The sequence below is a fragment of the Pseudopodoces humilis genome, chromosome 7 (genome assembly GCF_049639895.1).
Source record: "Pseudopodoces humilis isolate 2021_Gansu_Grassland_sample_001 chromosome 7, ASM4963989v1, whole genome shotgun sequence".
In the NCBI taxonomy this organism is placed as follows: Eukaryota; Metazoa; Chordata; class Aves; order Passeriformes; family Paridae; genus Pseudopodoces; species Pseudopodoces humilis.
This window is the reverse complement of record NC_142206.1, coordinates 22,865,145-22,881,333: the sequence shown is the minus strand read 5'-3', so window position 1 is coordinate 22,881,333 and position 16,189 is coordinate 22,865,145. Positions and strand designations below refer to the sequence as shown.

The window sequence follows — 16,189 nt, the reverse complement described above, 5'->3', positions numbered from 1 at the left end:
CCTGCACCCATCCATCTGCCTGTTGCTGGGGGAGCTGGGAAAAAAATGTGCCTGAAAGCCTGAGGTTACTTATCAAACGTGGTCACACAGACCAGTATTAATGCTGTGACGGTCTGCTCTGACCAAACAGCATCAAAGAGAAAGGGGAGAGGGGCAGAGCTGAAAACACATCCTTTGGCAGTTGTCTTCCCATTGAAACACTCAGCAGGGAGGACAAAAGCTGGACACAGGCTTCTGAATTAATAAAAGGTGGGTGGGTGGGTGGGTGATCTAGGCAGTCTCAAACAATGCAGTTGCTGCAGAAGGCCTCTGGCTCTTGCTTATGAATTCAAATTTTGGCTGAAGGTAATATTTTGAAAAGCACATTTATACGTGCCAGAAATAACCCCAGAGTCCCTTGTGACGTCAGACGACACAACCGTTTGAATGATGAACATTGAAAAGAAACATTTACTACTTCTGAAACTCTTACCCCGATGCAGCAGCCTGAGCTATCCTTGGAAAACTGCTCTTACATCTTTGAAACAATTTTGAAAAATCTCCTTGAATGCAAATTTCTCTTCAAAAAAAGCCAGCATGACATATTTTGACTTTCCCTGTTTGACAATACCATAGTTATTTCATCTCAATAATGTAAAACGTGATTGTTTCGGCTGTGCCTTCTCATTTTGTTCTGTGTGCTTTTGTATTTCATTATCATATTTCAACGCCACAAAGCCCAGATGGAGTATGTATAATCTCAGTCCATCTCTTGTACATGTTCTGGCACAATCACACTCAAAATTTTGAACTTTATCACAGTAAAAGGTTTGACTAGCTCCAAAGCAGGATTGAATTTGTTTCAGAACTTGGATTTAAAACAAAATAAAAAACAAAACAAAACAAAAAAATTAAAAAATCAGTGTTTCCTCCCCCCATTATGCAGCAAAACCAGCTAGTTAAATGTCAGATATTCCCTCTGAAGAAATGTTCTGTTTCCCAAAGATTCATTACTTGGCCTCTGTGAAATGATACATTTCAGTACAGCTCCCAGTGGATAAACCTTCAGTTTCTCAAAGGATACCCTTGTGTTTGCAATGACCTCATCACGTCTGAGGATATGGCTCTCCATTAGGGTTTATCCATGAGGCTAAAGTGAGTTCAAAGGTTCCCACCTGATCCCACTCTCTGTACTTCCCTCTCCCTTTCCCTCACGCAGGCATCGTCCTCTTCAGTACCTTCAAACTGGACCCGTGAAACGAGCTGCGTCAAAGGAACACACCAGAAACCTCCCATGGAAAAAGGAGTTGCATCGGGATAGGGGCAGAGCCGCCGCCAGCTCGTCTGCCACCCTTCTGTGTCTAATAGTCCCTGATGTTTGCCCTTTACTATGCTGTCATTCTCTTTCGTTACAATCTTATCAGCTCCGAGACAAGCGCAACATGAAAATGCCGGCACGCCCGACTTGGTCTCCGAGCATCCTTCCGGAGGGACCCGGTGATGTGAGCCTCGCTCCAGGGCAGGCTCTGGGCAGGCTCTCTGTGCAGCCAGGCTCTTCCCCTGCACCACTCCATCTGGAAAAACTAAGCGTGTTCCCCTGCGCCCACGTTTATGCCCTTTTGCCTTTCTCAGGGAATCGTAAAGCAAGTCCTCGCAACCACGCGGCCGTGACCAGCACCATCGAGGCCCCATTTATATCGCAGCGAAGGACTGGGACAATCTCGCTGCCGACCCTCGGCAGCTCCAACCCGTCTAACGTGTAGCGATGAGACCCCCTCCGGCAGCTGTCCGACGGGCCGGCTGGGACAGGAGCCTTTTGTTTCTCCCATGGGTTTATTTCCATGGATGCCCCCGCCCCTCCTTCCCTCGCAGGAGCCCGGCTCCGGGACGCCGCTCTTTGTTCCCACTCGCCAAGACGCGGTGGCAGGCGGCCCACGCGTGACCCGCACGGCAGCCACACGGGACCCCGCAGGTAAGGCAGCGCTCCTGGCCGGGCCGGGCGGCGGGGCCGGCCCGTCGGGCGGTGCCGGTGGCGGTGGCGGGTCCCGCCCGCCGTGGGCCGGCGCGGGCGGGGCGGGCGGGCGCGGTAAAGGCGGCGCCGCGCGGGGGCCGGGCTCAGTCTGGCCGCCTGCGGGCTGCGCGGCGCCGCTGCCGCCCCCGGACCGCTCTGCCCATGGGGCAATCGTGCCGAGTCCTCGGGAGTGTTCCCCGCCGCCGGGAGCTGCGCTAGGGCGGTGAGTGCTGTGCGCGGTTCCCCCGCGCCGCGGACTTTCCCCGCCGCCCCTCGGGGTCCCGGGGATCGGGGGCGCGGACCCCGCCGCGGCCGTGCGCCCCTCGGGAGCCCGGTGCGTGCTGGCAGCCGGCTCTCGCTGTCCCCTCGCAGTCAGCGCGGACGGGGGAGGGATGGATGGACCGACGGAAGGACGGACGTACAGGGGCTTTAGGAGAGGGATCAGCCCTTGTGCTAGCTGCGCATGGCTGAGATGGGACCGTCTTCGTCCCGGCCGTGCCCGATCCGGGTGGGATGGGTGGAGGAGGAGGAGGTGGAGCGTTGTATCCTGGTGGGAGCGTGGCAGGTTACTCCGAGCGTTGGAGGGACAGCAGCCGTGCCGCCTTGCGAGGTGATGCGCAGGCGGTTCCGTGGCTTTGTGGCGAGGGCTTTCTCCTGGCTGTTACACGACTCTAAGGCAGAGAGAGGTCCGATGTCACTTCTTTCCTGGAAGTGCTCCATCCTTTTCCGCGTGCTCGGGAAGCGTCACAGGAGGACCACGGTCCCCAGATGAGTACTTCAGGTGCCCGAAAGGGGAGGCTGAGTCCTGACCACTGCACAGGCTAGGGGGTCAGCCTCGGTGGCTGAGCGTTGCGTCGGGTTGGGATAAGGGAAGGTAGCACAGCTGTGCTCCCCGTGGGATGCAGTCCTGTAGGTGTGCTGGGGAACCCTGGCTACAAGGAGGGCTTGGCCGTGGTGGACGGGGAGGTGCCTGGGTGGGGGTGGGGGGGGATGGGGGCGGGAGCCGCGACAGACCCCCTGCCATCACAGAGGGCAAGGTGAGGAAAGCCAGCTCTCAGCGGGCTCTGCATCCCCGCCAGAGCTTGCACATTCCTGCGTGCTGAGCGGTCTGCTATGCCTCTTGCAGGTCTTCTGACTGTCCCATCTGAACAGGTGCACTGCTCTGTCTAGAGCAGCAGCAGCAGCAGCTATTAGGCTTCTCTGTTGAGTTCAGCTCTGACTGAGCAAGCCAGGCAGAGCAAGAAGCAACATCTTATTCAGCGCCTGCTCCTTGTCCTGCCTCAGCGCCGCTTGGAGTTGGAGTTCAGTGCGCCTTTTTCGTACCTGAGAACCTGACCCTCTTGCAGCTGCCTGAGAATCAGGGCTGCAAGTGATTAAATGAGTACCATTTATTCTCCTCTGTCTGCAAAGGCTGGGAGTTACAAATGCCGGCAGCAACCAAAGCCGTGTTGACATTAGGGTACCGCTAACACAGCTGAGCCATGAGAAACTACAGAGTATGCAAGGGCACTGGCTGTTCTGGACTTGGCATCAATAACTTGTTCCGTAACTCTGTCTCAGTAGAGCAGTCTGCTGAATGATGGCGTTCAGGGCCTGTGGATGAGGAAAGTGATTTTTAAACAAATAAATAGTAGTTGCAGTTCAAGCAGGGGTGTCTGCCCAGGGAGGAAATTTTATTAGAAAGGTTTTGGCAAAACCCCAAAATATACACCATCTTAAGACTCAGCATGAAAGCACCTCAACTAGCCCTCTCTTAGCTAGGTTGTATAAATACACACCTGATGCATGCACAGCAGAGTGTGAGGGACACCATGAACCTGTGGTGTCCTGGTGCCCTCAGCAGTGAGGGGTGGGATACTGATGGCATCTGGGAGAAGGGGGACTTGGTTCCCTTAGTATGTGTGTATTCTTGTTCTTCAACTGTGATGCAGAGCAAGGTGAAGGGAGCTCTTCCCTGGGTAGGTGGTTGTCCCAGCCAGGAGGCTGAGTGGGTGAGGTCTCCTCTACAATCTGAAGAGAAGTTGGTCCTTTCTGCTTACGGGCTTGTAGTGAGGTTTTATTGTAGAGATATGAACACAAGAGCATCTCCAGAGACACACAGCAAGGCAAGGCTTGGGGTGGCCATTGATCTCTTGGAGAATAAACCACAGACATGCCCTCCCCTGAGGTTTTCAGTCCATTTGGAGCTGCTTGGAGGCTGGGGTGTGATCCAAAGGGAAATATTTTCCTATTGTTCTCATTGAGCATTGAGTGCTGAAGCGTGCAAAATGCCAGGAGTACATCTGCAGCTGGTGTTCACTTGTCCTGCAGCTCTCTGAAGGTCAACATGTTGAATAGTAGGGGCTGGGAGGGATGGTACCACACGCTGGTTACAAATATAACTTTGGGATGTTTGGATTGTGAAATGTTCTGTGTCATGCTTTTGCTTGGTCCTCACACAGTAAGCCCCCAAATTTCTAATGAAAACTGCTAAATGCCATTAGAATACAAAGAGTATCTCCCTCTAATGCAGACAGGATTGGCTGCCTTCCCTCCAGGCTGCCCAGGAGGCTGCATGTTGACCTGGGTGGAGCTGTGCCTGAGGTGGGGGTCTGTCTTCTGAGTACTATGTTTTTGGCTGGAAGCTTTCCCTTGGCACAGGATAAAAGCACACGTGAACCAGAAAGATGTTGAGATTGTTTATATTTGACTTCTGGCCTCATGCCAGAGGGGACGGCTTGGTGACCTTGGCACTATTGGGACATTATTTATGGAACGCAGATCTTCTGGGTTTTGTATTTTTGATGTAGGAATGTGAAAATAAGTCTCGGGAGGAAAAGACCCAGTGCCGGCCACAAAATAGATCTGGATTTTTTCCAGGGCAGGAAAAACAACACTTGAGGGGTGATCAGGTGTTCCCTGTTCACACTGCTTTCTGCCTTCCCTTGGGAAATACGGGTTTGGTGCCGTCCTGGAGATCGCAGGCTAGCATGAGTTCACTCCATGTTCGAAAAGTTCTTGTTCAAGATACTAAAATATGTTAAAAAAGAAACCCAGCTATAACCAAAGATACTCTCAATAGCTGACAAGTGATAAATGGCTCTCTGGCCTTCTTGGGCTTCTTCCGTTTGTGAAGCTCTGTGTCATCTGCAAGGCTTAATGCATCTCCGTGTGTTTCAGGGCCCATCTGTGGTGCTGAGTGTGGCTGACCCCAGATGACATATGGAGAGGAAGAGGCTTGGAGATGCACAAGCTTTTACTGGAAGGCTCACCACACAGTGCTGGCCCCACAGCTCTGCCTCCCAGGGCTCTGGTGAAACCCCAGCAGCAAACTTTCCTTCTGGGTTTCACAATGTGCATAAGTCTACCATCCTCATTCTGTGCAGTGGGTATATGTTCCAATTACCTAAATCTGTAAATGTCCTTCTATCCCTCTGTATGCAAAGTAGGATGTTCTTGAGCATATTTGCACATTGCTTTTGATGGGCCAGCTCTTGCCTAGGCTTTACCTGACTCATTTATGCCGGAATTTGGTTGGACCCTTACCCAGCTCATCTTACAGGGCAAAATCAAGCACCAGTGTCTGTAAGAAAGCTCTACTCCAAATTGATATGACTGCTGTTGCCATTATGGGGAGGAGGGATCCATCACCAAAACAGGGAAATTATCAAAACCATCGTAGCTGGGTTTAGTGCTGAAGGTTGAGCAGCTTCTGCTGATGCTGGTGGTCAGGAACCGTGTGCTCACTTCCTGAACCTAAGGGGCCACAATCAGAAGCCTAAGCATAGGGACTGGTAGCTGGCTCCATTGATACAGAGTTTCCTAGATGTTTTTGTTAGGGATTTGGATTAACATAAATTAAGTCAAAGGCCCAGAGGAGAGCCTGGGGAGAAAAGCAGTTAGGAATAAATCCATGGTTCAGTAGTCCGGTCTCCTGAGGAGTGCTATTACAGGATAAGTTGGTGTAGCCGGAGATACACACATAGGAGTGTCATATAACACTGGCCACCTAATTATTTGTTTGAAGGGATTCTGTATTTTAGAGGGAGGTTAGTGTGCAGTCCCCTTTGGAGCTGCCTGCTACTGCAAACCAGAGAGGATTCCCTCCTTTTCGTACTAAAATGAGGCAGCAGCACTTTGACTGTATGGCCCAGAGGGGCAGGTGCAGGCAGAGCAGTGCACAAAGGCTTGCAACCCGCTTGTTTTTAGCTGCATCCTGCCTGGGTTGAGAAAGTAAACAGTTTGGTCAGCAGCCAAAAAAGAGACCTACAGAGAAAACCCACAAGTCTTCAGGAAACTCCATGGGTGACTCAGACGGTGTTTTTGTCTGAGAACCCGTTCATTCAGTAACCCATGATGACAGCAGAAGCACTTTTTGTAGCGGTGCCTCCTTATGAGTGAAACACAAACCTCTGGTGTCAGATGTTTATGGTCATATAACGACTTGAGAAGCTCTTTTAGCCAACAGATGTTGTTCCAGGAATTCCACTGCTGCACCTTAAAATAATCCCAGCCCTTGTTGGGTGCACCTTAAAATAATCCCAGCCCTTGTTGGGTGCTTCAGTTTCTTTCTGGGCTTCGAGCTAGGGCTGCTGTAGATGGAGATAGAAGTGACAAAGAGCAGTTTCCCAAGGACATCTGTGCTTCTTATCCTTCCTGAGAGCCAAGAAGGTGCCTTTAGTTCAGCCTTCCTGGCTGGCTGTCCCTGCCTTGCTGAGCATGGCATGCACCCAGCCAGGCAGCAGCCTCACTAGTGCCCTGTACTGTGCTGCTGCAAAGCTGTGAGAGCTGTGGGGGCAATGCTGGAGCACAGCCTGGGTGCAGACACTCTGCCGTGCTGTATGGAGTCCTCAGGAAGGCCTGTGCTGTGGAAACGGAGGGCTGTACTGCCAGTCGTAGCCAGAGCTCCAGGAAGCAGGCTATTTTCTGAAGAAACAAGATGTCTTAAAGGTCCATGGTTTTAAGTCCCTCTTAGTCTTTCTGATGGACATTTATTTTAGCTGCCTGGCATGCCATTTGTGGTAGTTGTTTGGCATATTCCAAGTACATGGAAACATGAGCTGCCTCCTTGTAGAGGGGAGAGGGAAATTCAAAAACCACAATACTGAATCCAGGGGAGCTGGGTGGTACTAGCTTTTCAGCAGCGTTTTCTTTGTGGCCTAGGAAGAAAAGTTTCTTGAACAAGCTGCTTAATAGCAATAAAGAGCATCCAAACATTACTCCACAGAAAGCAGAAATCTGCCAGAAGTTAAAGGTTGCACTGAACAGGACCAAAGATTTAGACCATCCATCTGTGTTTTCCCAGGTTGTTTTCATGGTAAAGTGAGAGTAAATGTTAGCTGACTTTAATGTCAGCATTGCTGCTGGAGTCTCTCTGAGTGCTGACCAGAGATCTGCTGTGCTTCTGAACAGCAGGCACCTCTGGTGCATCCTTCCACCCTCCTGCCCTACTGCTCTGCCCAGTGTAACCATTTTCTCCTTGGGGTGTATGAATATGTTCTTGTCTTGTCTGCTGGCAAAAACCCATCAGGAATTCTTCCAATCCCTTCCATGAACTGTGACAAAGTCCACTTTTTAAATCTCTGGACAAGTAGGATGCATTGAGCGTTGATGGATGGAGGAATAGTAAAGCAGTTGAGCTTATCCCCTCCAGCCAGTTTATTCCTTGCATCACATCACCATGCAAACTGACTGCCTGTCATTAGTCAAAGAAGACAGAGGAGAAGAGGCCAACCTGAAAACCCCAGAGCCCTGGCTGCATGGAAATGACCTTACAGCTAAAGGTAATAGGGAAGGTGTTGACTAAAACCCGACACTTCTGTGTCATGAGCTCTTCCAAGCAGGAGGCTGTGCTGTATGTTTGAGGATGTATGTATATATACACAGGCACAGTAGCAAAGCACCGTGTGTGTGTGTGTATACACACACAGAGTCCTGATGGATGATCCTGATATTACTGGGACTTGTTGTACCCAACTGTCTGAGACTTAAAACTGAAAAAGAAGGGAAGGTCCTTAAACAACCCTTGATAGTAGAGATGGGACATCTGGCAATGTTGCGTTTTCCATGGTTACTTGAGACCTTGATTTGTCAGCACTGATGCTGCTATCATTTGGCTGCCTGAATCTCTCTATTGCCTCCTTTTCCCTGGGTAGAGGAATCAAACAAAAGTAGGAGGAAGAACTACCTTTATAATTTTTTTCCCAAGACTTCCCTTGCACGTGCCAGGCAAGACAGAAAGAGAGCTCCTGTTGGACCTCTCAGTTCTCAGATAGCCTTTGTCACCAAGGCTGTTTATGCCACATACCGGTGTCCATCCCTTTACCTCCTCTCTGCTATGAAAAAGAGAAATCTTGCTTTAGTTCCTTAGGATGATGTGGGTGAGTCCTCTGTGGCTGTGACTATAGGACGTAGCATCTCCACCCCCTTTCCTTGCATGTTGTTGTCTAGTTTGTTCATAATCCCCATTTTTTCATCATCTTCCTGCCGTGGGTTGGGCAAAAGTGATACAAGGTTTGCCTGGGAACATGTAGTGAAAAGTTCACTGCCATCCATATAAAAGCAATCAAAAGCCTAGTCTTGCTCATCATCTAGGCTCCTCCTGTGGTGTTTGAAAAGAGGTGAACCACTGCAGGGGATGATGCATCTTGTGTCCTAAAATGGACACTGCTGGGGGTTGGCTCACCCTGCCTATTTCCAAGGGAACCTAAAAGAGGGAGGTAAGGAGATGTACAGATTCAAGTTATAGTTGATGCTTCCAAACTTCATTTTCTCCACTCATGAAGCGCTTTTACTCTGGGCTGCAGGCAGACTGACACTGTGTATGCTCCTCACAGTACTCATACACTGGTCTTTTGTGGAAGCTGGAAAACCTGTCATGCATCAGAGACGTTGTCTCTTTCAATATCCTTTATATGAGTTCCTTTTCCTGATGAAAGCTTTCTAAAGGGTACTTGTGTGCTGAATAGCCATTGTTGATAATGCACGATATGAAATCCAAAAGGAAGGCTCAGATTAAATGTCACGCACTTCACAGTCGGGGAATTCAGAGAGCCTTGTTGATCTGTGCATAATTCGGGGCTTGACAGCTCATGCATAAACAAACACGTGCACATCCACATACATGGTTGAGTGCAGTTTTCCCCTGACTCAGCAGCACATAAAAGCAGAGTCAGGTGGGTGAGTTCCAGAGGGGTGGGTGCTGTGTTCGTGGGGAAAGCCTGTGGGTTCCTCAAGACTCTGACTTGAGAACCACACTGGCAAATGCAGTCACTTCTTGTTGGTGTGGTGGCCTTCCTTCCTCCTTCCTCCCCTGTGCAGCTCTCTGCTGAGCTGTGGCTGCTTTGATTTTCTGCATCTGGGTTTAATCTGACCACGAGAACGTTCTGAGAGTTTCTGGCGTGTGAGGGCAGTAGTATCCATGTGAGGTTCACCCCAAGGTTTCCACAGTGCTTTCTCTCACCAGCAGTGAATGAAGAAAGACAGGAAAAAACGATGTCATGCTAAGCTGGTTGTTAGTCAGGACAGGAAGGGCATTTCTGCCTCTGACACGTAGTGTGTAATGAACTGAGTGCTGCACAGGAGTCCACAGAGCAGGCTGAGGTGTCACGACCTGGCACTGGTGGGGTACAGTGGCTGGGCCACTGCTTGTAAGATGTCTCTCACCTGCTGCACATGAGCTGTGTCAACTTCCGTGGTAGATTTACTTTTCACATACGTCTGGGAAAACGAAGGTCTCAGAGGTTTAATGACCCAGTCTTGGTTTTATGAAAGGAGCAGCAGTACTGCCAAACCTATAATCTAATAGTTTGGCTTTCAGACTTCCTACTCTGCGTGCTGTACTGCAGTTCTGTTCCTAAAAACAGCTGGTTTCATTTTCAAGTGCCTTGTTGGAGGAGAGGGGGATACTTGTGGCTCCTCCTCGTTCTGAGGGATGCCGTGGAACAGTGCTCCACAGACATGTCCCTGTGCTCCATGTGTTCTCCCTCTAGTGGGTTGCTAGAAGTTTCTTTCAAGTTGTTTCGCCGCTGACTTGTGAATTAGCAGAGTCTGTGCTAGCTCTGGCAGCAGCTATTTAGAAGTTTTCCTCTTCTAAATCTGTCCTCCTAGCTCCTGTTTGCCCAACATGAGGAATTTTGCATCTGACATTTTTAGCAGTAACCTGTTGCTATAGAAACTGCTAAGGTGTCAGAGGGAGATTTTTGCCATGTTGGGATAGGCTACCAAGTATTTGAAGTATGTGTTTTGTTGGGAGGCCTTCTCCATCATGTTTTTGCTAAGCAACTTCCTGAGCCTATCTACATGTCTGGACTTATTTCATGTCCAAGGAGCCATGAGGGAGCAATAAACCCAGAGTTCTTTCTAATTGTGTATGAATGAACAGGAAATATTGTCAGATTGTTCAGGGAAGATGGGAGAAGGTGTTCCCAAGCTGCAGTGACGGGTTTGAGTGGTGTGTAGGCGGTAGTCCAGGGCTGAGAGATCGCAGGTGGTATCAGTCTTTAGGGCAGTAAATGGTTGACCTAGAAGCAGGAGTTGGGCCCTAAATGTCATCTCCCAGGAAGAAGTCTGGGACAAGCTGCTTCTCTCACCCTTGAGACCAAAATATGGGTGGATGCCAACATACTTGGTTGGTCTGGTAGTCTGAATTCTCTTTACTAGCCCGTCAAGAGATTGTGCAGTGGGACCCAAAGCTAGTCCACCCAAATCAGCCCATGTCTCTCATTTGTGTGTGTGTGTATATATATATATATTTTTATATACATATATTCATGTACAAATACATATATTTATATGTATATATGTACGTTGATGTTGGTTTAATTTATTAATATATAACTTACTATTTATAAATTAAATGTATTTACCTAAATAATAAACTTTTATTATTTTACCCAGGATGTGGATATAACCATCCATATGGGAAATGCTCTATAACAGGGTTGTTAACAACAGCTGTTTACTGATAGCTACTTGGGCTATTTCATATTGGGCCTGATTTACAGAACTTCTGTGTCATAGAAGGAAATTTTGTTGCTTGTACAATCAGAGGTGTGAGTCCTGTGAGTGCCTGTCTGCCTGGGACTCAGGAAATATCCTGGCTAGACCAAAAAGCAATCTTCCTGCTTAATGCAGATTTATTTGTCTGCCCTTTTTCCTCCCTATTGTGTTTGCCTAGACTGCACATCTGGTCATATCATGACATACTATGGAGATGAGAAACTCTTTGTTTTGTACACAAATGGAAGAAAATACTCTGATGCTGGGTGTCCTGCAGGAGTTGTTCTCAGGCTGGGATTGCAAATTGGCCCATGAAACTGGTTGGGAATCTGCTTTTGCGGTGCTGGAGTGGAACAGACTCATTTCATCTTCCATTTCATGGTTGTAGACGTGTTGAGAGTGTATAAATCCCAGTGGTTGCATTGTGCTGAGAAAGTTCCAGGATTGCAAATAGGGAACTAATGTTGCTGGAGGTGTAGATTATTGTCTTTGGGGAGGGAATCCATCAAGAATGGCTTTGAAATCACTATTTCAGTGACAGTATACGGATGGATGTTGTGCCTATATGTGGCTCAAGGGACATAATGTCCCAAATTGTAGTTTCTTAACGATTTTCTTTTGTGTTCTGGAAAAGGACAGAGGTGCAGGGAATTGTTGAGAATAAAGAGCATTGGCTTCCTGGAACATTTATGAAAGTCTCTGATCAGGTACTTGGAGGCACAGTTGAAAGAAAATTTGGGGGGGTTTGAGGTTGTTGGGGAAAGAGGTGCCAAGAAGGCCCACGTCACTGTGAAGGTTCAGTGTCCAGCGATGTTGTGGATGAGCAGCATGTGCATGAACTCCTCCCTGCTCCTCCCATAGAGTTTGCTTGAGCCTCTATTATGCCTCAGGTGCAAGGCAAAGGAGATGAAATGCAGTTGCATCATGTTTTCTGTAAAACTGACCTGTATTACCCTGTTTGGTTGAAGGGCTTTCCTAGCTTTTTAAGCTGCTCTTTTTCAGTAGCAGGGGTTGATTTACTTGGTTTGGTTTTTTTTCTTTTGTGTTTCTGTGTGTGTGCATATGGGTTTTATTTTTCCTTCTAATGTTTCCCTGTAGAAATCATCTGCAGGACAGATGGCCTGTTAAGCTTCTGGGGCTGTCTCTCACAAACACCTGTCTAAGGCAGCTGGGAATCAAAGAGGAATTCTCCTCTTTTAATGCCCTAAAAGAAAAACAGCACCCGATCCTAGTATCTCCTGCTTCCCTCCCTCCCTCTCTCTCTCCATCCTCCCAGCTTCCTGGGAATCTTAAGTGCTTGGTTGTGGCCATCTGTTGCTACAGTGAGGGACTGGGTGGGGAGGTGGCAGCCGGAGCCTTTGAGGAGGAGAACGAGGGCAGCTTTGGGGCAATGGATTGCTGTGGCTGGCTGGGCTGAGAGCCTCGGTGGCAGAGAGGAGGATGATGCAGGGGGTGGACTTTCATGTAATTAACATAGATGAGAGCTGTTGGAGCAGCTGTTGCACATTGTTGTGCTTGTACCTTGCATCCTTTGTATTTGTAGCCAAAACATACCTCAGCAGCCAGGGGTGGGCTACTTGAGAAGGCAGGGTAGCGTGGCCAGGCTTGCAGGTGGGGTGTGAGTGCACGTGTGTGGTACATGTAGGGTGAAGTCTGTTTGTCCCCTGTGGCAGCAGCCCCCTGAGCCCCCACGGTGGGGGCAGGTGTCGGGCTGGGCACCGTGGGGAGCCCTGTGTACCGTGCTGGACACCGCAGCTGTGCAGGACGCCTGCCCAAGCACATGCAGCATGTCACAGCTGCTGCAAGAGCCAAACAAGCATTTCTCCCCTGAGCTGCTGCCCAGGCTCGCGTGGAGGGGTCAGCGAGTTGCTGCAGGTGGTGCTTGGCAGGCCGGCAGGAGCGAGGTTGCTGTGTTTAATTATAGCTCCCATTTGAGAAACTAGCAGAGCAACAGAGCTTTTTTATCGTGTTCTGCGGAAACTAAGCACTTTACAGGTTTTGATTGCTGTATAACACATCCTGTGACACAGACAGAAAACTTTCCTGTGGTCTCTGCAAAAGGAAATCTGAAACCTATGGGCAATAAAATTCTGGAGATGGGTCGTACCTCACAGATGCTATGGGATATAGCCAGCAGTGGTTCTTCTTGGGGCAGGATGTTTGTACAGCCATGGGGAACTCGGGGGCAGGAGAGGAGGAGTGGGGAGGAAGGTGCAGGGGCTGAGCCTGCTTGGGCTAAAGCAACCCTGAAGCAGATGGAGGAGAGGATGCATGGAAAAGGCTGAGCAGACTTTGGATGTCCTTTTTTTCGAGGAGTGGTGACTGAATAGGCAACACAAGTTAACTCCTTCCTCCCCAGCAGTCTGCAGAGGACTCACTGTCCCCTGTTGAGGGGTGATGCTGGTCCCATCCATTATATTTGAGGTTGCCAGAGCTGCTGTAGGCACTGGGTGTCACTGCATTGCACGTGGGGGCTTTGTGGTCATGGGCAGCTTTGCACCTCTCACAAACAGCACTGGAGGTTGGCCATGAGATGTGCTCAGCCTGAACAATGAGTTTTAGATGTGCCTGAGGCTCTTGGTGCGTTGGAGATGGTTTGGGGGATGATCCGGAGGCACCCAGTGAAGATGCCCATTGACCTAAGCATCTTGCTTTGCATTTTCATTGTCTGTAGGAGCAGGAAATCTGCTGCCTCGGTTTGTAGGTATTCCCTAGGGATAACACAGTCTCCCTGTGACTTTTAGAGTTGCTTAAGGAGCTGTGGCAGGGCTGGGGATGAACCTTTGTCAAGACATGCTTCCTGCTGGTATTTCAAAGAGCCTCCTGTGCTGAAAGGGCTGGTGTTTATGTGGGAACGGAGTCCTGTGTACCTGGCTTGTTACAGGTGAGAAATCTGAAGTCTCCCTGTTGCTTAGGGGTACAGACTGTGCCAGACGGAGCAGGAGCAGCCACCGCATTCTGCTGCTGTGGTGGCTGAGTGCTAATTGTTTTTACTGCCTGAGCATCAGGTTATTTTTGGCTTGATCGTGTTTCGTTCCCAGCTGGCTGGTGGTAGAGAGCTCCTAATCATCTGAATCTCCACACTTGATAGAAATCTAGGCAGGGAGCTGGTTTGGTCACGGTGGGTTTGGGATGTGCAGTTGCAGAAATACAGGATGGAAACAGCTATATTTTGGTAGTTACATGGGACATGGGGAATTCTGGCTCAAGGTCTGCTGCACTATGGGCTTCCAGGGGAAACTCTTGATAGGCCATTTAGATAAGATGCACAAAGATGTTTTGTGACTCTCAGGTGTGTTTTTGGGTTAGACACAGGGAATTTACCTCATCCCTCCGGATTTCAGAGTCCTGAAGTGTCTGAGCTTATTTATGAACAGATTTTAAGCATATAAAAGTGAGCTGACTGAACATTCATGTGTGGTGAGAAAAAAGGAGCCTTGGGTCCCATGCAATTAGGCAACAGTGTAATGTTTGCAAGGACAAGGTACTTGATAGCTCTGTGGATCCTGTCCTTAATCCACCTGAGTTTCACTGCCTCTCCTCTTTACCGTACACACGTGTTTGAGCCCAGGCTTTCTCAACAGCTCTGTGGCTGGTCAGGTATAGGGCCCAGAGCAGCTGCTATGGACCTGGTACTGTCCTCGGCAGCAAAGAGACAGAAGTGCCACAGCCTGGAGGAACGTCAAAACAGCTGGACAAATCCACTACAGCTGCCGGGCCCTTGCAAGAGAAATGCTGTGGGCATCAGCCCATCTGTAAGGGCCAGGTACAGCACAGCTGCCACGGTGGATGCCCCTCTCATGTGCACACTTCCTTGTGCAGCTGCCAATCTACCAGATTGCTCCAAAAGAACTCCAGTATTGGAAAGGGACACTGTCCCTGCTTCATCTGTTTCATACTTAGTATTGGTTCTCAACCTGTGCTCTGTAAAAAAAATGCTTAGGCATGGCAAGTGCTCTGTTAGGCTGTTAAAAAGGACGTATCCACTGCACCTTCTTGGGTAACTCCTAGGTGTAAAATATCAAAGTGGGCTCAAGATGTTGAATTGTCTTGGACATACTGACTTGGGAAATCTAAAACAGGAGAGCAAGAATCCTCTCACTAGCCTGAATGTGATAGGGCTGAACAAATTTGTGTCCAGCTTAAATGTATAGATGTTTCATTGTCCCAGCTTGACTCCAGTTTCATGCTTTCTTCCCCTGCTTGCAGATTGGAAGTGCCATCAAACCCTTGGAGCAAGAGGTTCTGTAGTGCCACCTCTTTAATTCAAGCACCACTGCTGTGTCAGGTAAAAGGCTGCACTGTGGACAGCAGTGCCTTCCAGCTTAGGAGTGGGCAGCATCCCTGTCCCCAGGCCCTGGGGAGCCATGTCCTCCCAGGAAGGCAGCTTGCCACCCACGAGTTGTTAGGCTCTGGCTTGTGAGAGCTGCAGGCAGTCAGCTCCAGGTGCTGCCAGAGCAGGGTTTGGTTCTGCACCTCTGCGGTGGGTGCGCAGCTCTGGCTGCTGCAGCGCCGTGGCGTGTGCAGTCGAGTCTCCTCTCTCCCACGCTGCGGAGCTCTCCTTTCCAGACGCTGGGAGGGAAGCAGAGACGTTGGGGGAAGAGCTGTGGAGGTGGGAGAGATTGAGCTATCATTGGCGTGGCACCAGTGAGGTTTCTTTGCACCACTAAGCAGTAGCTATCAAAATTGAATGCAGTATGCTGAGCAGCTGAGCAAGGGAGCAGACACCGAAAAGAGCCTGCAAAGAAAAGGGATCTGTGAGGAAAAAACCCTCTTTCAGCTGCACATAGGCACTGCCCATCACAGAGAGCTGTGGCAGGGAGTAGGAATTGCTTGTTTATGGTGGTTGATCTGCACAGTCCCTGGGATGCTTGGAAAAAGGATTAAAGAGGAGAGAATCGCAGGAGAAAGAGGAGGTGGAGGTTTCCCTTTGCAAACTCACAGGCTAATAGAAACCATCCTCTAAATTGTCAGTGTGTCAGGATACATTAATGTAAGTATAATGTTTTCAAATCCTCAACATCTTCTATCTGAATGTCACTGAATTAGTGCTAATTGCATTCATTAGCTCGTTAGCCATTAATATTCAGCATTCGTTAGGCTGGCTCTGTCTCTGGCTGATGGGGGTAATGAGATGTGGGACTGGCTGCGGGGCCATGCCATAGCTGTGCTGTAGGACCGTGGCTTTATGCACCAGATTGTTTTATTGGCATTTGTGCC

The 16,189-nt window shown here is 49.4% G+C and overlaps 1 protein-coding gene across 2 annotated transcripts in view; it reads left to right on the top strand.

The window, feature by feature from the left end:
- Positions 1-2,086: 2,086 nt before the first annotated feature.
- The window catches only part of TP53I11 (tumor protein p53 inducible protein 11), a 24,999-nt gene continuing 10,896 nt past the window's right edge, over positions 2,087-16,189 (top strand). Inside the window, exons 1-2 of one of the 2 annotated variants that reach the window (XM_088057292.1) lie at positions 2,108-2,213; positions 15,179-15,257. The gene's annotated coding sequence lies outside the window, so the exon portion shown is untranslated. Of the gene's footprint in view, positions 2,214-15,178; positions 15,258-16,189 lie in introns of both variants that reach the window. The other variant, XM_005522413.3, reaches the window with a different exon arrangement.